Source organism: Sceloporus occidentalis, unplaced genomic scaffold (genome assembly GCF_023333645.1).
Source record: "Sceloporus occidentalis isolate IW3139 unplaced genomic scaffold, rSceOcc1.0.p SCAF_9, whole genome shotgun sequence".
NCBI classification, from domain to species: Eukaryota; Metazoa; Chordata; class Lepidosauria; order Squamata; family Phrynosomatidae; genus Sceloporus; species Sceloporus occidentalis.
This window is the reverse complement of record NW_028316989.1, coordinates 41,704,433-41,731,774: the sequence shown is the minus strand read 5'-3', so window position 1 is coordinate 41,731,774 and position 27,342 is coordinate 41,704,433. Positions and strand designations below refer to the sequence as shown.

General features: G+C 42.7%; 1 protein-coding gene across 3 annotated transcripts in view; it reads left to right on the top strand.

Moving 5' to 3' along the window:
* Window positions 1-216: 216 nt before the first annotated feature.
* The window catches only part of ZFAND6 (zinc finger AN1-type containing 6), a 57,687-nt gene continuing 30,561 nt past the window's right edge, over window positions 217-27,342 (top strand). For all 3 annotated transcript variants that reach the window (XM_089539082.1, XM_089539081.1, XM_089539080.1), the window contains exon 1: window positions 217-305. The gene's annotated coding sequence lies outside the window, so the exon portion shown is untranslated. The remainder of the gene's footprint in view (window positions 306-27,342) is intronic.

Here is a 27,342-nt window from a genome sequence, read left to right as displayed (position 1 = left end):
TTAACCACTGCGCCACTCAAGGCTTTACATCAAAAGCCTCCAGGCCCCGCCTTCTCTTGCGTGAGCTGTTGTTTTTTTCCCCTTCCCCTTTCCCCTTTTGCTTTCCGCCCTTCTGCCTGACTTCCGCCAATCAGCGCCCGCCCGTGTTGTTTTTTCCGAACGGGGCGGGGCTACGAGGCAAAGAAAGAGGGCGGGGCAAAAAGTTTCTAGAGAAGACTCCGAGGAAGAGCGAGAGAGAGGCGAACGAGGGTTGGCACTTGTGGCCCCAGGACCCTTCCGCTGCCCCCCTTCCGCTGTGGAGGCAGGTGAGAGAGCGCATGCGCGGCCCTCAGGGTTCTATGGCTTATCCCCCTCAAAGAGAGGGAAGGGGGGGGGTTCTAGGTCAAGGAACTTGCCTTGGACTACAACTCCCAGCAGCCACACCCTGTGAGCCTGCCATATCTGGTGCCCCCACCCATGTTCCAAGGGCTTTTCTTGACCTTGGGCTGATGGGAGTTGTAATCCAAGAGGTATTTGAAGGGCTACAAGTCTCCCCTTTATGCTTTAAAAGGCGTTTCCTGACGTTGGGCTGATGGGAGTTGTAGTCCAAGAAGTATCTTTAGGGCTACAGTTCCCACCCCATATGTTTAAAGGGGTTTTCTTGACCATGTGCTGATGGGAGTTGTAGTCCAAGAGGTATTTGAAGGGCTACAGGTTTCTCCCTCATGTTTAAAAGGGTTTTCCTGACCATGAACTGATGGGAGTTGTAGTCCAAAAAGTATCTTGAGGGCTACAGTTCCCCCCTCCATGTTCAAAGGGATTTTCCTGACTATGAGTTGATGGGAGTTGTAGTCCAAGAAGGATCTTGAGCGTTACAGGTCTCCCCCATGTTCAAAGGGTTTTTCCTGACCTTGAGCTGATGGGAGTTGTAGTCCAAGGAATATTTGGAGGGCCACAGCTTCCCCCTTTATGTTCTAAGTGGTTTCTCTAGCCTTTTGTCCTGTTAACCTGGGCTGATGGGACTTGCAGTCCAGTAAATAGAGGGTCACAGGTTCATGTTTTAGGGAGTTTCCCTGGACTTGTATCATATTGATTGGGGCTGATGGGAGTTGTAGTCCAAGAAATATCTGGACTCACAGGTTTTAACAACCCTTCCCCCCAATCTGTTCTAGTGGGTTTCCCTAGCCTTGTGTCTTGCTGACTATGGGACTTGCAGTCCAGTAAATAGAAGACCACAGTTCCCTGGCTTCAGCTGATGGGAGTTGTAGTCCAGTCTATAGCGGGTCACCCATATTCGAGCCTTCAGTCGTGTTGATTTGTGATTATGGGACTTGTAGTACAAGAAATGTCTGCAGGGCCACAGGTGGTTGTTATTATTATTATATTTATTTATATCCTGCCTTTCTCCCAAGACTGGGACTCATGCGGTTTACAACATTAAAAAAACACACCATAGAGTTAAAAACATACAAAAACAATACGGGATTTGCCTAACCTTCAGGCTGATGGGACTTAGAGTCCAAGGAATATCTGGTCAGCCACAGGTTCTCCCCCCATGTTCTGAGTGGTTTTCCAGAGTTGGGTCTATGTTGTTTTGGGATTGATGGGATTTGTAACCCAAAAGGCATCTGGAAAGGCAGAAGTTAAAAAGGAGAATATGAAGAGCGTACCTTGGGTAAGTCACACTCTCTCAGCCTCAGAGGATGGCAATGGCAAACCCTCTATGAAGAAACTTGCTAAGGACTTCCCCCATGATCAGGTCCAACTTTGTTGTGGTTGTCTACCTTCAGATCATTTCGGACTTATGGGGACCCTAAGGCCAACCTATCATGGGGTTTCCTTGGCAAGATTTGTTCAGAGGAGGTTTGCCATTGCCTTCCTCTGTGGCTGAGAGAGTGTGACTAAGGTCACCCAATGGGTTTCATGCCCAAGCCAGGAATCGAACCCTGAGTCATAGTCCAACACTCAAACCACTACTATGACTTGAAGGCTCATAACAACAACAACAACAGATCCTCTTCTTCTTTGGAGAAGACTACTGGGCCTTCAAGTCATCTGTTGACTTTATTTTATTTACAGTCGGCCCTTAAACACTGATTTTTTATACAAAAACTCAGGGTGAAAACATAAAAGCAGCTAATATCATCGAAAAGTATTTTAAAACAGTTTAACATTTGCATTAAAAGACATACATAAAGTTAAAATTCGTAGGGTTTTCTTAGGCAAGGAAGACTCAGAGGTGGTTTTTGCCAGATCCTTGCTCAGAAATTTCGCCTATAGCACCTATAGGTGTTCATTGGTGGTCTCCCATCCAAGTACCAACCAGGGGCTGACTCTGCTTAGCCTAGATCAAATGATATCTGGTGCATTCAGGGTATTTAGGCCACTTGCATCCTTCCTAAACTCAATTAGGGCTGAGGCTTAAATATGGGCCTAAAATGGCCTAAAAGTTACTAGGGCAAAAGCGAGGAACTTCTGGACCTTCAGTTGTTTTTGACTTGAATTCCCAGCAGCCTCATTAAATGGATTATGAAAGATGTAGGTCAGAATATGTGGAAGGTTCACATGGGTGGAAATTCTAGTGTAGCACTTCTGAAGTTATCCAAGGTATGGGACTGGCTATTATTATTATTATTATTATTATTATTATTATTATTATTTCCCCCCAGAGATGAGTACCATAGTACCAGCACCAAGTAGGCAATGTTAAATCTTGACTTTTTAATCCCATATGTACAGTCATCCCTCTGAATTCACAAGCAATCCATTCTGTGAATTCGGAAATGCGCATATATTCAAGCCCCATAGGCTTGAATGGACGCACTCTCCCATTGCGTGCGCCACAGGCACCATTAACCTTCTGTGAATAATCAAAACCGCACATCTCAAGTCCGTGAAAACAGAGGGGCGACTGAGTGCATTTTAACAGTTTTATAGTACAGTATTGTATTTTAACTGTGCGTTTGTGTGTTTTTAATTGTGTTTTGTATTTTGACACGCTGCACCCCGCCTATGAGAGAGCCAGCATGGTGTAGTGGTTTGCGCGTTGGACTGTGACTCTGGAGACCAGGGTTCGATTCCCAGCTCGGCCATGAAACCCATGGAGTGACCTTGTGCAAGGCATATGCTCTCAGCCTCAGGGGAAGGCAGTGGCTAAACCTCCTCTGAACAAACCCTGTGATAGGGTCGCCATAAGGACTTGAAGGCACACAACAGCAACTAAAACAATCAAAGGAGTGTCGTCTTTTACCCTCCTGTGCAGATCCAAGTGGAATTTGGGATTATTGCCAATAGTATTGCCAATAGTATAGAGAGTTGGCACTGAAAGGAACCCAGGAAAGCAATAGTAATCTGTACTTCTCTTCAGAGGATCTTACAATGAAGGCAATGCAATGAAAAAGTAGAGCTCTGCTAACCACCTGCTACACCCAAAAGTCATCTTATCTTTTGCTTTTCCTGGCATGTTCCAAGTACAAGATAAGGAACAGAGGATCCTCGTAGTAGGGGTTACAGATGGGTGGAGTAAGTGGCATGCATATGATTTGTACCTGCCCTTCCTTTGGAGAGCTCAGTTGAATTTTCCTTTAATTTTTACAATACCTGGAGGGCCACAAGTTGTCTGCCCTTATTCTATTGAAAATAGGTATATATGTGTGTGTGTGTGTGGGGGGGGGGATTGTAAGAGTAATTTGTTGTTGATGTTGTGTGTCTTCATGGTGACTCTATTGTGGGACTCCTTGGCAAGATTTCATAGAATTACCTATACAGCTGCAAGAGAACCTAAGAACTAACCTCTGGCCATGCAGGAAGACACACTGAAAACATCCCCAAGATGGCCATCCAGCCTTTGCTTAAAAACCTCCAAAGATGGAGAGGTTCGGAGGAGGCTTGCCATTGCCTTCCTCTGAGGCTGAGAGAGTGTGCCATGCCCAGGGTCTCCCAGTGGGTTTCATGGCTGAGCTGGGAATTGAACCCTGGTTCTCCGGAGTCATTGGTCCAAAACACCCTGCAAAAACAATCCAGTTTAAGACCGCTTGAACTGCCCTGGCTCAGTGCTAGGGAATTCTGGAAACTGTAGTATTGTGAGGCATTTAGCCTTCTCTGTCAGAGAACTCGGGTGCGACAACAACTAAAATTGAGCTGAGCCAAGGCAGTTAAAGCGGTCTCAAGCTGGGTTATTTCTACAGTGTCTATTGGGCCATAGTCCACTGGCTCCTTTTCAAGAGTAATAGGATATGGATTGGCAAATCTTAGCACCCACCTTGAAAGGTCAGTGAGTTGCAAACTGGTTTGTGGTGTGGGGAGTGGGAGGAGGATGTGGGGTGATGTGCATCCTCACCGCCCCCAACAAATAAACATGCTGACGGAAGTGAGTTTCACCTCAGATGGTTGCTGCTGTTGTCCCCAGCTGCTCTGCCCTGAAGGGGTTATGTGAGTCAATCTGATGACTGAATATTCAGAAAACATGTAGTTGCTGGTTAGTAATGTCTGTGTGCTTGAATTGCAGATGTGGAGATCTTACTTATACAGGGCCAGCGTGGCGTAGTGGTTTGAGCGTCAGACTAGGACTCTGGAGACCAGAGTTCAAATTCCAGCTCGGCTTTGGAAAACCACTGAGTGATCCTGGGCAAGTCACACTCTCTCAGCCAGTCACCATAAGTTGGAAATGACTTGAAGGCACATGGCAAGCAACAACAAAGCAAGAGTATGAATTGTGTGGCCCTTAGGGTCGCCATAAGTCAGAAACAACTTGAAGGCACACAACAGCAAGAATGGTCCAAAATGCATTGCAGAAATAATCCAGTTTGAGACCACTTTAACTGTCCTGGCTCAGTGCTAGGGAATCATGGGAATTGTAGTTTATTGTGCTCTCTGGATTCTCTAGCATCGAACCTGAGCAGAAACTGATGCGTTTTGGTTCTGCACCTAAATATTTCTAAATATTTTAAAGTCACTCCAATAAATATGGGGTTCAGGGATGCACTTCTGTCATCTTGAATTCAGCCCAACTTGTCTGGTATGTTTTTCTGTTCTTTGAAAGTTTTGTTTCTGTTGTTGTTGTTGTGTGCCTTCAAGTCATTTCAATTTACTCTAAGGTGGTGAACCTATCATGGGGTTTTCTTGGCAAGTTCCTTTAGAGGGAGGCTTGCCTTTGCCTTCCTCTGAGGCTGAGAGAGTGTGCCCTGCCCAAGGTCACAGGAACAACAAGCTCTCGCTTAGTGTGGCAGGGACAGAGTTTTGCCAAACAGTTAGCTGCTAAGAATCTGTTGTGGTTTCACTTTGTCGTATTATTGCATGATTCTTCTGCTAACCTGGTTTGGGTATTGCTTTTGGGTTCTTGTTCTCTGTTTCAGAAGCAGTTTACTTCAATCTCAGTGGGATTAAGTCCCAGAACTCTAGCCTCAGTGTTTGTCATTTTTTTATGTTGGCCTGAATCCTGTTTGTTATTCCCAACGAAAACAAACCCATTGAATTGATTGTTGACTGATGAGTCAGTATTAACATAAATTCCATAAATGAAATTTAGTAGGCCTGTTTTGAACAGAATTAGAACTGGGAGCTTTGTCTTCGGCTACCAATCCTCTTTGTCATCCTGGTGGCTAAATTGTGTCCTTAGCAATAACTAACTAACTAACAATTGTGGTTTAATCTGATGAATGTATAACCTGTTACGGAAAAGCTCCAGTCAGAAGAAGGTCTAACATAATATAAACTGTCTGGGGGCAAGGGGACATAAAAATGCCTGTATTTTAAACCATTACAGTCGGCCCTTCTTATACACGGATTTTTTATACACGGATTCAAGCATACACGGTTTGAAAATGTTCCCAAAAAGTATAAATTTACCTTGATGTTCCATTTTTTATTAGGGACACCATTTTGCTGTGTCATTATATTTAATGGGACTTGAGCATACACGGATTTTGTTATACACGGAGGATCTTGGAACTAAACCCCAGTGTATAACAAGGGTCCACTGTACAAGTATCTACCTGCCTGCACAGCATTGAATCTATCCAGTGTAATTGCACTTGCTCCTATTCAACCCTCCTACCTCAAACTTTGGTTCTCCAGCTATTTTGGACTTCAGCTCCCAGAAGCCCCAGCCAACATGGCCAAAAGTCAGGAATTCTGGGAGCTTAAATCCAAAACTACTGGAGGACAAACTTTAAGAATCTCTGGAGTAAAGGGAATTTTTGCAGGGAGAGGAGGAATAGTTAGTACCTTCGCTTTATTTAGTGTGGTGTTACTTCTGCTGAGGAATGCAGCGTTCAGTGCATGTATACCTGTTTTTTTCCCATGTTGTTTTCGAGTACCTTAGGTTGCCAAATCTTCCACTAGCAATGTATTACTAAGCCAAGTCTTGTCAGGCACAAACCCTGCAGCAGCAGGAGTACATCCAGTGCTAAACTGCCTGTAGTTAACAGACTATTCAGATGTCCCCTGAAGTTTTTGAAATAAACTTTGTCCAGAGGCATAGTCTTTTTGTAGCGTTGGTGAATATGTGGGTGCTCTTCTGTGGGTCATGAAATGCAGTATACAGTGGTCCCTCCACATTCACTGGGGTTAGGTGTGAATAACTCCTGTGAATGTGGAAAAACCACAAATAAAAGAACATTGGACGTTGAACATTGGTTTGAACATTGGACTGCGACTGTGGAGACCAGTGTTCAAATCCCGGCTCAGCCATGTAAACCCACTGGGTGATCTTTGCCAAGTCACACTCCCTCAGCCTCTGAGGATGGCAAGGACAACCCCCCTATGAAGAAACTTGCTAAGAAAACCTCAGATAGGGTCACCATAAGTTGGAAATGATTTGAAGGCACACAACAACAAAGCAAGGGTAGGAATTGTGTGGTCCTTTCGGATATTGTTGAACTGAAACTCCTAGTTTTCATCACAATTGGCTGTGTTGGCTAAGACAGCTGGGTGCTTCAGACCAAGAACATCTGGATAGACACATAATTCCCCTCTTGCTGTAACAGATAGGGAGTTGGAAGCATTTGTTTAAGCAAACAGTTGATTAGTTGCTTTTTAGAAATGTGCCTGCTATGCTTTTCAAGGGTCCATGGCTAGCATGTGAGAAAAGTTCGAGACTCAGTTTCTCCCCAGCATGCTATCTTTCTGTGTCAAAGGAAATGCTGTGTATGGTGATACATTCAATAATGCAATTCTCCCAGCTGTTGAAGAAGTACAAACCAAAAGTAAGCTTACCACCACTGGCCCCAGGTTTGAGGGTCCTCAAAATGACCGGGAGCCAGAAGAACTCTGGACTGAAGCCAGGGACTTTGTCAGGGAGTAATGCAAAAGGACAATATCTGTAGCCAAAAAGAAAGAGAAGCTTCAGTGGATGACAGATGAAACTCTTCAAGCCGTTAAGCAGGGAAAGAGACAGAGTCAGACCCCTGAATGCAACTGTTCAATGACTTGTGTGCAAGGATAAGGAGAGCTACTATAATAATCGATGCAGAGAAATGTAGGTGATTAAAAAAAAGAGGCAGAACAAGAAACCCTCTTTCATAAGATCTGAAAAATTAAAGTGAAATTTAAACTAAGAGTGACAATGCTCTGTGCCCAGCAGGGGAAGACATTACATGATCAAGGAAGAGTAAAAATGAGGGTGGAAATAATGCACAGAAGAACTACATAAAAGAGGTGACAGGAAGGTGACAGATTCATTCGAGGAAGAACCAACGCCAAGGCTAACCTCCAGTTTTAGAAGGTGAAGCGGAGGCTGCACTCAGAACTCATGGGAGAAATAAATCACCAGGAGTAGAGCTACTTCAGATTACAGAGACAGAATTTACTCTGCTTCTAGCTAAAATCTGTCAACAAATATGGACACATTCATTGGTAAAGTAGAAGGCTGGAGAAGAGGAGGACCACATCTATCCAGATGGATAGACTCATTCACGGAAGCCACAGTGGCCCTGAGTCTGCAAAACCTGAGCAGGGCTGTTGATGACAGAGTGACTTGGAAAGACTTGGAGGGACTTGGAGGACCTGGTCTGCACTACTGCCCAGATGGAAAGAGCAAGTCCAGCAGAGCAGTGACTCTCAGATTTTGGTCTCCAGATGTTTTAGACTTCAGGTTCCTAAACTCCTTACAACTGGCCAAGGTGACGGGGGGGGGGGGGGTTACTGGGAACTGAAGTCCCAAACAGCTGGAGCTCCACCGTTTGAAAACCACTGAAGTAGAGGGTGATGTTCCACCATCTCACTCCTTTTCTTGTTTAGTGAAGGCCATTACAAAGACAACAGCCACAAGGAAGAGGAGTCTCCAGTGGTTGAGTGTTTTACTGATCCCAACCCTGATGTTTGCCATATTCACCACTTCAGAGAGAACAAGGCCACAGATCAGACCTGTTTGCATTTTCATGCTTGTTGAGGATTCTTTATCTTCTTACATCATTGCCTTTTATCTTGAAATCAGAGCTGGAGAACATTTCCACTGCCAGTTGTATATAACGTGGTGTTCTTAGTGCTGTGTTGACAAAAGGACTGGTGGCGGGCAACACAACGCAGCTTTACAAGTGTGCTCTGCGGCCTTTTTACCTTCAAATCTATGCCTGAACTTGTTTCTAACTTCAGCTTTGCCTGTGCAGTATGAGAAGAGAAGAAAGCCAAGCACAGAGGTTGGGTTGTTTTCTAGAAAAGATCAGTGTGGTACTTTGCTATTGCAGACTCCCATTTAATGTTAGCAAGAGGCTACTGTGTGGTTTAAGTCTGGTACATAATCAAACGCATAACATCTGCTCTGAAGTCTTATATAGAACAGTAAAAACTCTATCTCCTCTTCAGTTATCCTTATAAAACTGTCTTTGAATAACTTTGTTTCTTGCTAGAATTGTAGATGCTTATCGCATGATAGCACAGTTGCGGGTTTGAGATGAGTTTGATTTCTATGGAGTTTATCACACAAAGGAGATCAGGGGTTTATCCCGTGAATATCCCGGGAAAATCATGTAATTATGTGAAACAACTTCACATGACATCAAACAAAACGCGCCATTAAAATGGTCACAAAGAAGCATTAAAGCACATCTTTTTACTTTTGGGATTTCCATGACAATGCATTTCTGCTATCACTTCGTCTTGTAATTATTCCTCAATTATTCCTTAGCTTCAGCTCATTGGTAACTTCTATTGCTGCTCTTGAAACTCTTTCTCATTTGTCAATACCATTCAGACATTGAGGCACCCAGAAATCAAAAGCTGATCTTAGGATATAAAATGAAAATGCATTAGTTTCTTTTGCAGGGGATGAGTGAATATTTTTTTCCTGAAAAAATGGAAGCCAGGTACAGACATATATATGCCATTGGTATGTGAGGATGTCAATTGGACCAGCAACTCAATTTTCATATACTAAGGACTTGTAATTTGTATTGACATCCTCACATATCAATGGCATATATATGTCTGTACCTGTCTTCCACTTCACCAAATGCATCTGAGGAAGTATACTGAAGTCTACGAAGGCTCATGCTGCCAATTTCTTTCTTTCAGTTAGTCTCAAACATGCTACAAGATCTCTCTATGTACTGATTCCACAGACTAACATGGCTATATCTTTGAATTCTTTGGCATGGAACTGTTATAGATGGGAGAGGTCTGGCAGTCCTAATTCAACACTGCAAATCATAATTGAATATGCTGAAGCTCAGAACAGACTTTGAAGAGCCAGGCACTCTAAGCCTTCGGTCTGGAGGGGGAAAATCTTACCATTTTTTCTTCCATATTATTATTATTATTATTTTCATTTCAAGTTTCTTGAAATTTATGAAGAAATATAGGAAATCCTGGAAAGTTCTTATCCAAACCTACATTCTCATCCCTTGCTTACAGCCAGTGTGTGTTTGCATTATTTATTCAGTATTTTTCTCTGCCCTTTTGTTTCAACTACCCAACATTTCTAGGGCAGCTGAACCACTCTTAAAACCACTGGTTTGTCATTTTTAGTTATTTTCACATACCTCTAACTTCAGTATGCATCTGGGATTGTCAGGTATGAAGCAAAACTTGCTAGGTAGGCACCTGTGGTTGCCAAGGGAGAGGTTTTAACTGTTCCGTCACCCTCAAGCCCAGTTTCTGTTTTGTTGGGTCAGGATGTAATGTGCCAAGCAACTTAGTGCCTGCTGGGTTAATTTCAGCACTCCGAAATAATGGAGCGGGTTGCTGGTGTATCTATGCACCTTTTGCTATTGCTTGAAATCGCTTAATTGTCTGTGTTTTAACAAAAAAAAATTATCTCTCCTAGTCTCATTTTGCACATGGAGTTAAGGGGAATGGGACAGGGGCACAATTGAGCTTCTGCCACATTTCAAGATCCTAAAAGGCCTCCTGCCATAGTTTCCATATCCTAGAATACGACCTGGCAGGTCCTTGCCATAGGTCCTGGGGTTATGTTCTCTCCTTTCTCATCTAAATTATGGGCCTAAGATGAGAATGCATGCTGCCAAATTGGTCGAGGCTCGCCTTAGGTGCCCTCGGAAAAGCCTATTTGTTTTTGTCTTGGAAAAATTTTTTGGCTTCCATACAATTAGCAAACGGGGAGGGTGGGAGGCTACTGTTCCTTCTCCTGTTAGCAGAAATGTTGGCAGGAGCGATAAAGAATATTTAGGGAGAAATATTCCCCAAATGCTTTCCCTCAAGTAATAGAGCCACAGACTGTGTTTGATGATTTCAGTGCTACTTTTGGTTGTGCAAGAATTTTTGAAAGCCGCCATGAGAGTTCAATTTAAAATCACACAACCTTTTCCTAGAATGATAAGAACTCTGGAAGCTCCCATGTATTGAATCAGGACACCAATTCAAGTAACTCAGTTTTGTCTTTGCCTTAGCAGCTTTTCACGAGGTGCTTTTTCAGTGAAGATATTGAGGATTAAACCCAAGCCCTTTTTTAGATTTGCCTCTGCTGCTGAAAGCTGACCTCCTCATGGGTAATGTAGGACTGCAGGATTTTTGGGAATGGATTTGGAGTGACTATATGTTTGCTAGTCTCTGAGGCTGCATCCACATGGCAGCAATAATCCAGTTTGACCCCAATGTAACTGCTTTCGTTCCATGCTATGGAATTCTGGGAATTGTAGCTTGTTGTGACACCAGCGCTTTCTGACAGAGAAGGTCTCACAAAGCTACTATTCCCAAAATTCTGTAGCATTGAGCCATGGCAGTTAAAGTGGTGTTGGATCAGATTATTTCTGCAGTGCGGATGTAGCCTGAGACTGGTTGCAGACTAGATAACAGGCTAAAAAATAAATGTGCAGTCTCTAGTTGTGTGGGTTTCATGTGCATGCTTCCTTGGATCACTATAATGACAGGGGACAGCTGTAAACTAACAGGGGATCTAAATCCCACTTCTCAGACTTCAGGTCTTCCCTGGCTTCTGATTGCAATACAAGACCAAGTTAATCTTTGTGGTTGTCAAACATTACACTGTGATTAGACAGCCTCCTTTCTCCCCTCCTCTGTCCTCAATCCTCTTGACTCTGTGCTTGATACCAGTTGTGCATCCATATGTTGCTGTTTGTTTTCAGAGAACAAGGCAGCCATTCTTCTGGTGCTGCATCTTTCACAAAGGACTTTCCAAAGCAGATTTTGATTTGGGAGAGAACTTTGCCTAGTAGTTATTTGTGTGTTTCAGATTGCATGGTCAGGTCTCCAAATCAGCAATAAGGGACAGGATTGACAGTTAGGAACTCAGTGTTAACAAACTTGGGTTCTACCTAAAACCAAATGAAAGTATTTTTTCAAAAATATTTTTTGTTCAGCCTACTAGATTACATTTTTAAGCACATACCTTAAATTTTTCAACTTCATCTTTAAAAACAAAATGGAAGTGTTGACTGCAGTTAGTTTAGCCATTTATTTCTCTATAAAATCAATATATTGTCCATATTCACATGATGGACATATTTCTGTTTTTAGGAAAATTGGAATTTTCTTTGGCTATATAAATGGAAAAGGTCTTCAACCTTCAAAAAGGGCACCTCTCCTGTATTATGGGACATCCTATATAATACAGGACACTTGGCAACCCTGGTTATAGAAATTTAGTTTGAGGCATTTTTTGCTTGAAGTTCTGCATTTGGGTTGTTGGATTTTTGTTCTTAAATTGGATGGACATAGATAGTTGGATGTGTAGCATAGTGGTTTGAGTGTTGGACTGTGAAGACCAGGGTTCAATTTCCCGCTCGGGCATGAAACCCACTGGGTGACCTTGGGAAAGTCACACGCTCTCAGCCTGAGAAGATGGCGATGGCAAGAAACGTGCCAAGAAAACCCCACGATAGCTTTGCCTTGAAGTTGCCATAAGTCGGAAACAAGTTGAAGACACACAACAACAACAACAACAAGGTAGTTGGATGCAGCCATTCATTCTGAGCGCTTTCTCCCATGCCAAGGAGATTTCAGCATAAGGCTCATAACCCACCCACTGACCCACCCCTGACTTCTTACAGCACTAAAGGCCTCCTGGAGGTACCCTCTAATGGATCTCAGCTGTTTAGTCCCATATATGAGCCAAGACAGAGAGAAATGGAAGTGAGCAGCTGATGTATGTAAGAGGAGATCCTGGAAAGCCCAGAGGCTGGAGGGGGTGGGTGGGAGAGATGAATCTGAGTTATAGATTCTGAACGGTTTATGTTGAGGGTTTCAGATCCAGACAAAATGTTAAGAAGGTGTTATGATACCCTATTTAAGCATTTGAAGGGGTGTCATATTGAGGATGCAGCAAGCTTTTTTTCTGCTGCTTCAGAGAAAAGGAACCAGAAAAATGGATAAAAGCTATAGGAGATTCCACCTCAACGTTGGGAGGAACTTCCTGACAGTAAGAACTGTTCGACAGTGGAACGCACTCCCTCGGAGTGCAATGGAGTCTCCTTCTTTGGAGGTCTTTAAACAGAGGCTGGATGGCCATCTTTTGGGAGTGATTTGTGAGTTCCTGCACGGCAGAATGGGGTTGGACTGGATGGCCCTTGGGGTCTCTTCCAACTCTATGATTCTGTCATTCTAAGAGCCACGTTGAATTATACCAAAGGCAGTGACTAGACTTACAGTGACTAGCTAGACACCTGTGGTCATGTTTCCCAGCAACTGGTATAGAAAGGCACACAGCCTCCAGCACTGGAGATATGAGATAAGTGACTAGTTGCTGTTGAGTCTTATCTTCCATGATGCAGTGTTGAGGGTTTCAGCTGGCCTACATTCTCATCCTCTCCCTGGATTTCTTTTTCTTTTTCCCAAATGCTCTGAGAGCCAGCATGGTGTAGTGGTCTCAGTGCTGGACCAGGACTCTGAGAGACCAGGTTTGAATCCTCACTCAGCCATGGAAATCCACTGGGTGAACTTGAGTAAATCATGCTCTCCCGTTCTCTGAGGAAGGCGATGGCAACCACAGATTTTTATGCATGGATTCTAGCATCTTTGGCTTGAAAATATTTTTAAAATATATAAATTCCAAAAAGCAAACGTTGATTTTGCCATTTTATATAAGGACCATCACTTTACTATCTGTTGTATTGAACATTGATAGATTTTGGTGTCCATGGTGGGTCCCGGAACCAAACCCAAGCAGATTCCAAGGGCCCACTATAATATAAGTGAGTTTTGTTTTGTTTTTCAACACAGCACTTGTTCACAGAGTCTAAGCATGTACTGAAATTGGATCGTGGAAGGTGTATTTTGCAGAAACACATTCGTTGTTGTTAACCATCCTCAATGCAATCTCGACTCATGGCAGTCCTGTGGATGAGAGACCTCCAAGAGTCCCTATCCTTAACTATTTTTCTAAGGCTAAGATCTTGCAGTTTCATACCCATGACCACCTTAATTGTGTCCATCCATCTAACATGTGGTCTTCCTCTCCTTCTACATTCCTCCATCTTTCCTAGCATTATTGTCTTTTCTTATGACTCATGCCTTCTCATGGCGTGCCCAAAGTACGACAGCCTTAATCATCTTTGCCTCTAGGGCAGATTCAGGCTTGATCTGTTGCAGGACCCATTTATTTGTTCTTTTTGCTGTCCATGGTACCCTCAGCACTCTTCTCCAGCTCCACATCTCAAATGAATTTATTCTCTTTATATCCATTTTCTTAACTGGCCGGCTCTCTCATCCATACCTGGTGATGGGGAATACTATTGCTTTTATATATGTATGTACAGGCGCCCCTCCTTTCTCGTGGACTTGAGGTCCACAGGTCTTGAATATTCACGGAGGGGTGACCTCTGTTATTTCCAGTCGGGTGCGCCCCTGCAGCATACACCTCACATGTGCTCATGGGCATGGCCTCATTCAAGCGTATGGAGCTTGAAGATCAGCGAGTCTCCATTTTTGTAGGGAGGGGGGATCCGGGATGGATCCCCCACAAAAACAAAGAGCTGACTGTGTGTGTGTGTGTGTGTGTGTGTGTGTGTGTGTGTATAGATAGATAGATAGATAGATAGATAGATAGATAGATAGATATAGGGCAGTGATGGCGAACCTATGGCATGCGCGCCAGAGGTGGCACTCGGAGCCCTCTCTGTGGGCACATGTGCCATCGTCCCAGCACAGAGTTTGTCAGAGTTTGTTACTAGAAAGCCAGAGGGATATGGCACTTTGCAATAAATAAGTGGGTTTTGGGTTGCAGTTTGGGCACTCGGCCTCGAAAAGGTTCACCATCACTGATATAGGGGGTAGGTATGTTTCTAATATATATATAGAGAGAGGGGGGGGAAGATGACACAAAAACGTGTGTTTCTGCTATATATATGTATACACACACACACACACACACACACACACATGCATATATGTAGCAGAAACACACACCCTATATAGAGATATAGGGTGATACCCCCCCCCCTCTAAATATAGGGTGTGCATTTTGCATAAACACGTTCTAAATCTAATGCAAAATCCATTTTTCAAGTAGTGACCTGAAAAACCTGGCGACTGGTGTGGTCAAGATCTGTGGCTGAAATTTTGCAAAGACTTTGCACGTCAACCCTGTAACTTAAACAGGATCAGATGGACCTGCATAGCTGTGAGGTTTGTTCCCCCCCCCCCCCCTTTGCCAAGTTTCGCATAACACCTAGGGCACTAACACTGTAAGCCACTGACCTCATTTTTCACACATGTGTTTTGTGCAGTTACTTCATCTTCCTCTTTTAAGTCTCTTGCTTCCTGGGCAGTGTTCAAGATTTCCATTCAAGATCCCATAACCTGATTGCTTTGGCTTCCTTTGTTTAGTTTTTTGTGTGTCCAAACCGTTTGGATTTATATATGCTATTTTGAAACTGGGGGTTTCATTGAAACGTTGCTCTTTTTTGCCTCTGCTGAATCAATGTGCTGCTTCTTTAAGAAACCAGCTTGCTCAGGGTGTCTTAACCTGCTTAACCTACCCTGCTAGCAAGGAAAAAGTTCTTTAAATAATGGATATTAGCTTTTACCAATTAGGATTATAAGCTTCACAAACAAGGTGGAGTTTGCCCAGTTCAGCCAGTCGCATTGGAGAAGGTGGAGCGTCATGCTCAGGGTAGGTTGCATTGGAGTCCAGCTTCAAGTGAAGTTAATCTGGGGTGAAGCAAACAGAAAATTGTACAGATTTTGTTGGTAGGCTCCCTTTTTCTGTTGTTGTCGTTGCAATGGTTTGTGCAGTTTCCCACATTGGTTGGGAGGCACTTGGGCGGATGCACTTGCAAGCTTGTTTTTCTCAGGATGAGTTTTTTTTCTGGTGCTTGTAAGGATATTAAAATTTATGCAGGGAAGCAGAACAAAAGGGATCTTTGGACAGGAAATCAGGTGTCGAAACACAAAACTTGACCGAGTTTATTTTTTCATGAGTCTGCAGTTTTCAACTTCCTTTTTTAAAATCAGAAAAGTGGGGTTTATGTCTCTGTGTGAAGGTTTTTCTTTTCTTCCAGTCTGACAGGGCTGTTTTCATATGGCACTGCAGCTCCTAAATCTCCTTGATCTGTTTTTAACCTCTTAACTTCTTAGGACCTGGCAGCGTTGGCTGGATTGTAGAGAGAAGACATCTACTTTAGAGACGTTATTTGTTTCATTTATAATTGAAAAGGGGATTTATCTTCACAATAATGTCTGAAAAGATGAATATACTTTGCTCACAAGGAAGAGTGGGATCTTGTGAAATGTAGGATATAGGTTCTCATTTATTTGTCACATGCTCTATGGAGTGAGAATGTTCAAAAGTTTTCATTACTGAGTCCATGTGTTATGTTTCTATTTGATATGTTTGATGGACAGTTAGCCAAGCTATCATAGCATCTAATATAATGATTTAATGTTAAAGTAGAAAAACCTTATGAGACCAATATTACCTCGACATGACTCTTACAAATGCGATGCCCTGTGTTTTGAGACTATGGTTACTTTCTGCATCTTAGGTATGTGCATTTTAAACCAGGTGTGTGTGTGTGTGTCTGTGAAATACCTTTTCCCAGGTATCCCAGATGCACCTGTCCTCCTTCCTTGGCATGGTTTAAAGCTGATCTTAACAATACTAAAACAGGAATGGGCAGATGGTCAATTTCTGAGTGGTCTTCAATGGCATGGCAAGGGGTATCTTTATGCCCAATTGTCTCAACAGCAGGAAACAACTAGATTGCTGAGAAAAATGCTGGTGGGAATCCTGGAATGGATATTTGTGTGAAGGATTTGTAAGCTTAATTCTGATACTGATTACAAATTTCATGTCTGAAGGTATTTTCGGAGATACCCCTTTCATAATAAACCTTAATTTTTAAAATATGCCCACCAGACTTGGCTCCAGTTGGTTGATCTTGGAGTTTGTTTGTTTTGTTTTTAAAGTAGAATTTGCAAGCCAGCTCTGCCTGCTTTACTCTATAGATAGCGGGAATCTGGACTTTGCAAGAAAATGTACCTTATTAAGAAAACACACTAAGGAGAAGTAACTGACACAGGTCCCAAACACACTGCGGAAACTATCCAGTTCGAGACTGCTTTAACTGCCCTGGCTCAGTGCTAGGGAATCCTGGGAATTGTAGTTGTGGCCCCAGAGCTCTCTCACATAGAAGGCTAAATGCCTTGCAAAACTACAGTTCCCAAAATTCCCTGTGCACTTAAAGCAGTCTCACACCGGATTATTTTTGCAATGTGTTTTGGACTACAGACTTTAGATCAGATGTGGTTTCTCTCCATTGAAAGCCAAGGCAACCATTTTAAGAAGGCGGTTGCATCTGCAGGGAACTCCAGCTATTCCCAAATTTGCCAGTTCAAAGGCAGAAGAATGGATGATGGGTTGTAGCAACAAGAAGCGTTGGTCGTCTGTTTGGGATATCCATTGATTTCCATTTCCTTTTCAAGGAGGCATTCTCATTAAAGTGGTTACTGACTCTGTATCAATTGGTCTTACTTGGTTTGACGAATCAGTGGTCGATGCAACCGGTTATCGCGAAATGTCCACTAAAGTCTAGGGAAGTTCCCTCCCTCTACTACCGATTGGAGCTGCTGGGGAATTTCTATGCATGGATTGTGTTCCTGTTCAAACTAATTGTAAAAGCAAGTCTGTCCTGAAAGATAAACATACTGGGTTGCTGGCATGGCTGGAAAACGTCTCTTCGGAAGAGGACAAACATTCCTTTCTCTATTCAGCCTCGTAGAAAACTGGCAGAGGTCTTGCCATTCTAGCATATCGACAGATTGTGCCAGGACAGTCTTCCCCAACCCTGTACCTTCCTAGGGTCTTTTTTATTAGGACTCCCATAATCCCCACTTATCGGCCCAGCTGGGACAGTAGGAATTGTATCTTGAAATTGCTGGGAAGCCCCAGACAGGTGAAAATTATTATATATACTCAAAAATTGACCTTAAAAATCTGTCTCAACTTATCCAAAGGTCAATATAAGTACTGTACTTTAACTCTTATTTTAAAATGAACCATTACCTGGCAAAAAGCAAGAGTATGATCTGTCCTGGAAGCACTAACCCTGCTCTATGCTGTCATCCATCCACCCTTTAAGGCAATGGTTCCCAAACCTTGACCCTCCAGGTGTATTGGACTTCAACTCCCAGAAGCCCCAGCCAGTTTGGAATTCTGGGAGCTGAAGTCCAAAACATCTGGAGATCAAAATTTAGGAACCACTGCTTTAGCACAAATAGTTATGCCTGCCAGAATTTTGTAGGTTCTTTGGCATTGTTTGCCTTTGCTTTGTCCTTTAGACAAGGCTGTTATATTGCCTCTAATTTTTACCCTACTTATCTATGGGTCACATCAAAATCCATAATTTTGACCCCCAAATCCTGCCCTTGACTTATACATGAGGTCAACTTATAGTTGAATATATGCAGTATATCACTTTTGCAGTATAATATTCTGTGGTTTGCATAGTGTAAGGCTTCGCCGAGGCAGCTTGCCTTTGGTTTTGTAAGGAATTTATGTAGAGGTTTGCTTTGAGGAGCACTGTTTTGCCATATTTGTGCCAAAAATATAAACAATAAATGTACCTATATTTAAAGGGAATCTTGCATTTCACAATAAAGGTTCAGACGCGGTGGCGTCTTTAGGGTTGGTGTCACCTAGTGAAATAACTCATGGTTAACTCAACACACCCATTGACCAATACCATACTGTGCGGAATCATTAGTAATATGTTACTAATGATACTGTGTGGAATCATTAGTAACTAATGTTACTCATAAATCGTAATTGGGGAGCAGCTGTGTCACGCACACCCTTAGAGTGTCACGTGGTAAGGTTTGCACCCCCTGCACCCCTTAGTGACACCCCTGTTCAGATGAGTGAACACAGAGCTAGTTTACTCTATTTTCCATCCATTAGTGGGGAAATGACATAATAGAAGAACCTCATGGTAGGCAGTCACCGTTTAGGTTTGCTTAGGAAGGATGTTCAGGATGAGTGAATAGTGTTCTGTGGCCAGGATCCTCACAACTAGGGTCTAGCTTTCACACACATCAGATGGAGTAATAAATCCTGTGATTAGGCTCCGTACCATCTCACCTTCTTTGGAGGTCTTTAAATAGAGGCTGGACGGCCATCTGTCGGGGTTGCTTCGATTGAGAGTTCCTGCATGGCAGAATGGGGTTGGACTGGATGGCCCTTGGGATCTCTTCCAACTCTGTGATTCTGTAGTTGAGGTTTTGAGGCCTTCACATGAACAAATATGCATCTCACACCATACCTCCAAAAACAACTTCCTGCTTGTAAATGAAAAATGCACATCAGGAACAAGTTTTGTCTTTTTCATTTTCTTTATGCAGAGCATCTTTCATCTATGTACAGGAGATGATGTACGTGTGACTGAGGATGTGTCTGAGAGAGAAAATGTATTTGTACCACAGACATCTGCCTGTGCTCTGATAAGGTCCCGCTCAGATGCAAATTTACTACAAATGTGTGTATATGAGCCAGTTAGAGTTTTGTGGTCTTCAACAGAGAGGCCCTTCTCTTCGTCCACTACCTTCTCAGGCTGCATCCGTACTGCAGAAAGAATCCAGTTTGATACACCTTTAACAGCCATGGCTCAGTGCTATGGAATTCTTGCAAATGTAGTTTTGTGAGATAGTTAGCTGTCTCTATCAGAGAGCTCTGGTGCCACAATAAACGATATTTCCCGGAATTCCATAGCACTGAGCCATGGCAGTTAAAGTGGTGTCAAACCGAATTATTCCTGCAGTGCAGATGCAGCCCAAGGCTCATTTGGTGGGAACAAGGTACAGGTCTTCTTGATGGCTGCTCCCAAACATTGTAACTCCCTAGGATGGCTCCCTCCTTGTTTTACTTCTGCTGGGAAGTAAAAAACCTTTCTATTATAGGCTTTTAGGAGCTGACTGTGATGGGCTTTTAATGGTGTGCCCTGCTATTTTGTTGATTTTTAATAGCGTCTTTAAATGGGTTTAACTCTGTGGATGATGTCATTGTTCTTTAAATAACTTTTATATTTAGATTTTTACCCAAGGTTTGTATAGTTTTTAACTTGTACTTGTTTAATAATTTATAAGTCCCATTATTGGGGATGAGACGGGATAAATAAACAAATAAATAAATGCACCTCTTTTTGTTTATTGTAGAGAGTAGTGCCAGATTAGGATGGAGGAGATCCAGTTTCAAACCCTGGAGCTCATTGGTTCAGTGGCTTTTCTCAGCCTAATCTCTACCTCACCGTGTTGTTGTGAGGATAACTTGGAAGAGGAAATAAGTGTTCACTGGCTTGAGTTCCTGAGACAAAAGGCAGCACAGAAACATCATTTTAAATTTTGGCTTGTGTCCACCCCTCTCATGTCAGAAGGCAAAACACCTTTGAAGATGATGGAACTTTTAAAATGCTTTTGGAGGTTACCTCCATGTGGAGGGCAGAGGTTTGTTAGCTTGGCTATCGGGTAAATGGGAGGATGCTCTCCTAATATCTTGAATATTTGGAGGGCCAACAATGGCTCAGTTCTCTGCATTATATAGTTCTTAAAAGTGTATAACACTCTGCAAAATGTAATATCATCAAAGTTTCATCTTCCATCAAAGGTTTTGATAAAACTGGGAAGCAAGAATTTTAGGACTTATCTGAGGCTGCACCCGCACTGCAGAAATAATCCAGTTTGACACAAAGATTAGCTGGTTTTGTATTGTAATCAGAAGCCAGGGAAGATCTCAAGTCCAAGAAGTGGGATTTAGATTCCCAGTTAGTTTACAGCTGTCCCCTATCATTATAGTGATCCGATGAAGTATACACACGAAACCCACACAACACAGAGACGGGATTTTTTAGCCAGTTATCTAGTCTGGAACCAGTCTCAGGCTGCATCGGCACTGCAGAAATAATCCAGTTTGACACCCCTTTAACTGCCATGGCTTATTGCAGTGGAATTCTGGGAATTGTAGTTTGGTGAGACATTTAGCCTTTTTTGTCAGAGAGCTTTAGTGCCCTAACAAACTGAAGTTACCAGAATTCCATGCCATTGAGCCAAGGCAGTTAAAGGGGTGTCAGACTGGATTATTTCTGCAGTGTGGATGCAGCCTGAGTTGAGGAAGAAATGAAGGTATAAATAGGAGCTGAGCTAGCACATGTGTTTTTGAGTTATTCATCCTAGCTCAGTGGTTCTTAACCTTTTCTTTACCTGGGACCCCCCCCCCCCGCCCCCCGCCTTAAAGATCTTTTGGTGCTGAGAATTTCTTTGACTTAAGATTTGAAACCCCAGTAAAGACTTTTCTTCTGCATCTTTCCATGATTTTGCAGTCACTGTGAAATGAATAGCAATGTGAAGGGCCAGCCAGCCAGGAAGCCTTTGCCTTGACTCCTGTCACATTGCTGTTTCTTTCAAGGGAGGAGGCAGGTTGAACAGGTGAGCAACACCAGCCACCATGAGAGGAGCCAAGGCAAAGGCTGTCTGGCTGATGATGCCTTTTGATCTGCTCCAGATGCAAACTGTGAACATGAGTATATACAGTAAATGCTAGTTCCTTACAAGAGGGCTTCAAATAGGCTCATGTGAGGAGTAGAGCACAGTTCCCTCTATGGTGATTCGTTCTCTGGAGCATCAGCAGTCTCAGGTATGAACAGTGACCCAATGGACTGAGTGATGAGTACTGCTGAATTCTAACCTAGGAGCCCTAGTGGCACAGTAGTTAAATGCCAGTACTGCAGCCACAAGTTTGTGAGATCGATCCCAGGCAGGGCTCTAGGGTTGACTTGGCCTTCCATCCTTTCGTAGGTCGGTAAACTGAGTCCCCGGCTTGCTGGGGGAAATTGGCTTAGACGTTGTAAACTGCTAAGACTGCTTAGTTCAGTATGAAGCTTACAGAAATGTAAATGCTATTGCTAGTCTAAATCCTAGATTCTCTTCAAGCTTTTTGGGTTGCTCTAGAACAGCCGCTGTGTTCTACCAGTGAGTTTCAGAATCATTGTTTACAAGTTAATTGTGAAGATCTCTTATGTTAACATGTCAATAAGTGGTACTTTTTCTGAACAACAAAACCCTACTGATAACTTTGAATGAATGGATGGCATCCAAGAACAGGGGGCAAGATGATGTGCCCTATTTTGGAGCTGCTACCCTTTCCTCTGACTCTGCAAAGACATGCTGTATTGCCTTCCCCTTAGGCTGAGAGAGTGTGACTTGCCCAAAGTCACCCAATGGGTTTCATGCGGATTGAACTCTGATCTCCAGAATAGTAGTCCAACTAAGCTATGCCAGCTCTTTCAAAATGTGTGTCTTTGAGTGAAAATTGACTACAGTGGACCCTTGTTATACGCTGGTGTTTGGTTCCAGATCCCCCGTGTATAACAAAATCCATGTATGCTCAAGTCCCATTAAATATAATGGCAGAGCAAAACGGTGTCCCTTATAAAAATGGAAAATCAAGGTTTGATCATTGAAATTTTTACTTGGAACATTTTCAAACCGTGTATGCTTGAATCCGTGTATAACAAATCCGTGTATAAGAAGGGCTGACTGTATTAGATCTGGATTATGAGATGGAATGGTCAGCATATTCTTGTTGAAATCTTTCTGGTATGTTTCAAAGTCAGTTTTGCATTTGCGTGTATGTGTACATAAAAGAAATCTAGCCATGTTTTAAGGATATGGGGTGGGGGGGATACTCTCTTTAAAAGGGTTATAGAGGAAGAGTGGAAATCAGGTTTCATTTGCTCCTTTCATCTGCTCTCATTGCTTGCCTTGTTTTTCCTGAATTTCTCCTGTCTAAATATGCAGCAGCAAAGGTCTTCCTGACTTGTGCATTGCACAGAAGTAAAGCCTCCTTCCTCCTCCACTCCCTGTTAGCTGTTCATGACACTTTTGTCAGTCTTTCTCTGTGTCCGCAAACATTTCAGATCTTGAACTTTGTGTTCTGATCAAAGTGTAGGGACAGGAATCCTCGGCGTTGCTAGGAGAGCAATGACTGGGCCCCTTGGAGTGTGCCCTGCTTTGCCAAAGCAAACACACAAAACAAAACAGATTTCTTTGCTAGCACAAGGCCATGTCTGAACAACTTGAAACGGTGATTCCTCAACAGTGTATTGAGGGCTGTTGTTGTCATGTGAAAGAGCTAGTGGGGTGTAGTGGTTTGAGCATTGAACTGTGACACTGGAGACCAGCGTCCAGTTCTCCATTTGGCCATTGAAAGCCAGTGGATGATCTTGGGCAAGTCGCACCTTCTCAGCCCCATCCAGTGCCATCCAGTGAGTTTCCTGGCTGAGTTGGAAATGAACATTGATCAGTGTTTGACCCAAGGTATGGGAACTCTTACTATTTTGATTTCTTAATTGTTTAGATTGAATTTATTGTATATCATGTATAAGTATAGAAATTTAGGTCCAAAAATGGACCCAAAAAACCTGAGTCAACTATCATTTATAAGAAAGAACCATACGCTGGTGAAAAACAAGAGTATAATCTGCCCTGGAAGCACCGACCCCGTCTATCCTCTCATCCAAACAGCCTTAAGAGTAAACACGACAAGTTATATCTGCTGGAATTTTGTAAGTTCTATTACATTGTTTTGCCTTGCTTCATCCTTTAGATCCTTTGCTATATGCCCTTAAGTTTTACCCTCGACTAATCCATGGGTCATAGCAAAATCCACAGTTTTGGCCCCAAAACCTGCCCTTGACTTATACATGAGGTCGACTTATAGTCAAGTATATACGGTATGTGTCTCCTCCATGATCCTTATTTTGTTTCCTTTATGTTCAGCAGTAAGCCTGCCTTTGCACTTTCTCCCTTGACCTTCCTTAGTAGTTTTTCCAAGTCTGCTGTAAGTATGGTGTCAGTCTGCGTATCTTAGATTGTTGATATTTCTTCCTCCTGTCTTCACTGCTCCTCCTTCTGTGTCCAAGCCTGCACTTATGATATACCTGCGTGCAAGAAGGGAGATGGAATACAGCCTTGCCAATACATTCTTTGCCAATTGGGAACCATTCTGTTTCTCCATACACTGTTCTGACAGTGGCCTCTTGTCCTAAGTATATATTTCTCATCAGGACTATCAATGAAGTGGCACACCCAGGTCTATAAGAGCCTTCCATAGTTTTTTCATGATCTATGCAGTCAAATGCTTTGCTGTAGTCTATAACCCACATGCTGATCCCCCCCCCAGGAATTCCTCAGTGCACTCCATTATGTATAAGCAAATATTCCAAAACCTGAAAAAAAATCCCAAAATATCCTTGGTCCCAAGCATTTTGATTAAGGGAGAATCAATCTGTATCTATCTTATATCCTTTCCAAGTAAGGAAGCAGACTCTGCTTCCTTTCATTATCTGACCTGGCTTCTTCCTTTTTCAGACTGTGACTAATCTGACATGCTGCAAAGTCATGAGGAACTTCTGACCTCTTATTTATGCCTTGTCATAGTCAAGTGTCATCAGATGCTTGCATTGCATGCTATTACTGACTCTTTTTTCGGTAGCGTACCGCCTCTGCTCTTCATTGTTGTTTGTACGATGATTTAAAGCCCTCCCTTCAGCCACCATCTTGGGGGGAGAGAGGCAGGCAAGCTCCAACTGCCTGCCTGAAAGAAGAAAAAGCCCTCCTTCCGACCAACATCTTGAGGGGGAGAGAGGCCTGGCCTGAAAGACTAAGAGCCCTCCTTCTGACCACCATCTTGAGGGGGAGAGAGGCCTGTTATGTTTTATTTTGACTATGTATTGTACTTGCTGTTGTACACCGCTTTGATCTAATTTTGAAAAGCGGTATATAAATAAACATTATTATTATTATTATTACTTGGCTTTTATGGATGCTTTGAACACTTATCAACACGAACACATATACTGGCTGCATTCACTTGTGATACTACGCCAGGGTATCTGGTGTTGAGCAAGGTTGCCACCCACTGAAAGACCACCCCAACAAGGCAGATGATATTAGGGGACATGGCCAAGCCCTTTAATGTGACTAAGATAAATTTAGTGGGTGACCAAGCCAGGGAGACCTGAGTCTAAATCCAGTTGCTGGTCCCAACTAGAGCAGATCCATTGAATCAATGGTATTTGCACAAGTGATGATTTATACAGTGGGCCTTTGGTATCCGGTGGGGTTTGGTTCCAGGACCCCCATGGATACCAAAATCCATGGATGCTCAAGTCCCATTAAATACAAGGTGTCCCTTAGATTAAATGGTAAAATCAAAGTTTGCTTATTGGAACATACACTTGTTGTTGTTGTTGTTGTTGTTGTTGTGTGCCTCCAGTCGTTTCCGAGCTTGGCAATCCTAAGGCAAACTTATCATGGAGTTTTCTTTGCAATTTACTTCAGAGGGGATTTGCCATAGCCATCCTCCAAGGCTGAGAGTGTGTGACTTGCCCAGGATCACCTAATAGGTTGTCATGGCTGAGCCGGAGTGTGTCTGTGTCTGTGTATAAAAATTTAAGCTGTGGATGTTTTAATCTGTGGATGAAAACGTCAGTGCATACAGAGGGCTGACTGTACAGTGATTCACTGAGTCCATTCTTGTTGGGACAAGCAGTTGCACAAATCGAAAAAAGTCTTGTCTATTTTTATGTGCTTCATAAATGTGTTAAAAGGTTTTACATAGCCAAAATAATTGAACTGATAGTTGATCATAGGGAAGGAGATTTAGTGGAGTGTATATAGAGCCAGCATGGCATAATGTTTAGAGTGTTGGACTGTGACTCTAGAGACCAAGGTTCAATTCTCAGCTCAACCATGAAACTCACTGGGTGACCTTGGGCAAGTCACATGCTCTCAGCCTCAGGAAAGCAATGGCAAACCTCCCCTGAACAAATCTTGCTAAGAAAACCCCATGATAAGTTTGTTTTAGGGTCACTATAAGTTGGAAATGACTTGGAAGCACACAAGAACAAATAAAAAAGCAACATTCTCAAAGCTTTACACAGGACCATTTGTATTTGTACTGTGAACTATCTAACTTAAAATTGGTTTGATTTGGCTATGCCAGGATAAGATGTATGTCTGAAGGGCAGCTCACATTGACTTGGAGAGACTAGATGTCCATTGAATCCTGTTCACAGAACCAAAACAAACTCTTCCTTTCATTAGCCATGTACGAATGCAATCTACGATTTGTGCCATGGTATCACACCTTAGAAAACCAGATCATTTCTTTTGGAAACGAGCAGCAAATTTTGGCTGCCTGTTCCAAGTCCCATATTTGGACATATTGGGGCATTGGCAGTGGCACTGAAATTTTTAACTACTTTACAAACCCTTGGATGATGGTAAGGGAGATTCACACCACACTGTTAGGTATGCCAAAGTCTTGTGAATGCTTTTTTAATAGTTGACCCTTTACACATGCTCATTGCCACAACACTTTCTAAGTTTGAAAAGCAGTTTGCTGTGTAGGCCTTGGGGACATGAAACTCAAGAAATAGAAACTGGAAGTCCTCTTGGATATATACAATGAACAGCTTCTCCCAAAAGACCATGGTCAGGATCCAAAAGATGGTACTTAAAATTGAGCATTGCAGAAACTCAACTCAGTTTGTTTCTCTTTCTAACTTTCAGCCTTCCAAAAATAGTACTGCCTTTCTCCTTTCCTATTCATAGACTCTGGATTAATTTCAGAGAGTCAAGCAGGAAGTAGGAGCCAAGTAGGAAGCAGTCTCAGTACTTCCTCTGGTACACTTTGCATGTACCTGTAGTAAGTGTCTAATCTTGGCTTCCTGCAAGCAAGCAATTCTTCTTGCAATACAGGTATGCCAACACTCCCATGCAGTCTGAATCCTTCCAGGCTGTTTGAATTCGAGAAGATATGACAGAATAGGAAATTGGTGTCCTGCCAAACGGTGTATGTAAATCATTCATTGTACTCTTTCATTAGCAGGAATCTGGTGGGTGTGAATGCAGTCAGGAGTATCTGTCTTTATTTCCTGCATAGGGATTCTTTCATATGAACAGCACTTGCTCTTCCTTTGACAAGAAATACTTTTACTATTGAGGTTCCATTTTTTAAAAGGTAATATTTGTCATTTGCTAAAATACATGTGTCAGTATCCCTTGATCTTTTTAACCTATTTCTATAGAAATATATATTTCTTCTTGGTAAATACGTATTACAACTGTAGTAATGTTGGAGCACTTTCAGATGGGGTGTTGTGTGGGGAGAGGCAGTACTCAATGGCAAACAGCATGTGTTTTACAATTATAACAGTTTCCTCCAATGTGACACCGTCTGGATATAGTATGTCGAGAGATCTTGTAGCATCTTGGAAGAAGTTGGTAGCATGAGCTTTCATAGACTTCAGTTTACTTCCTCAGATGCATTTGGAGGAACTGAGGAAGCAGACTTAAGTCTATGAAAGCCCATGCTGCCAACTTCTTTCTTTAGTTACTCTCAAAGGTGCTACAAGATCTCTCAACATACTGACTCTACAGACTAACACGGCTATATCTTTG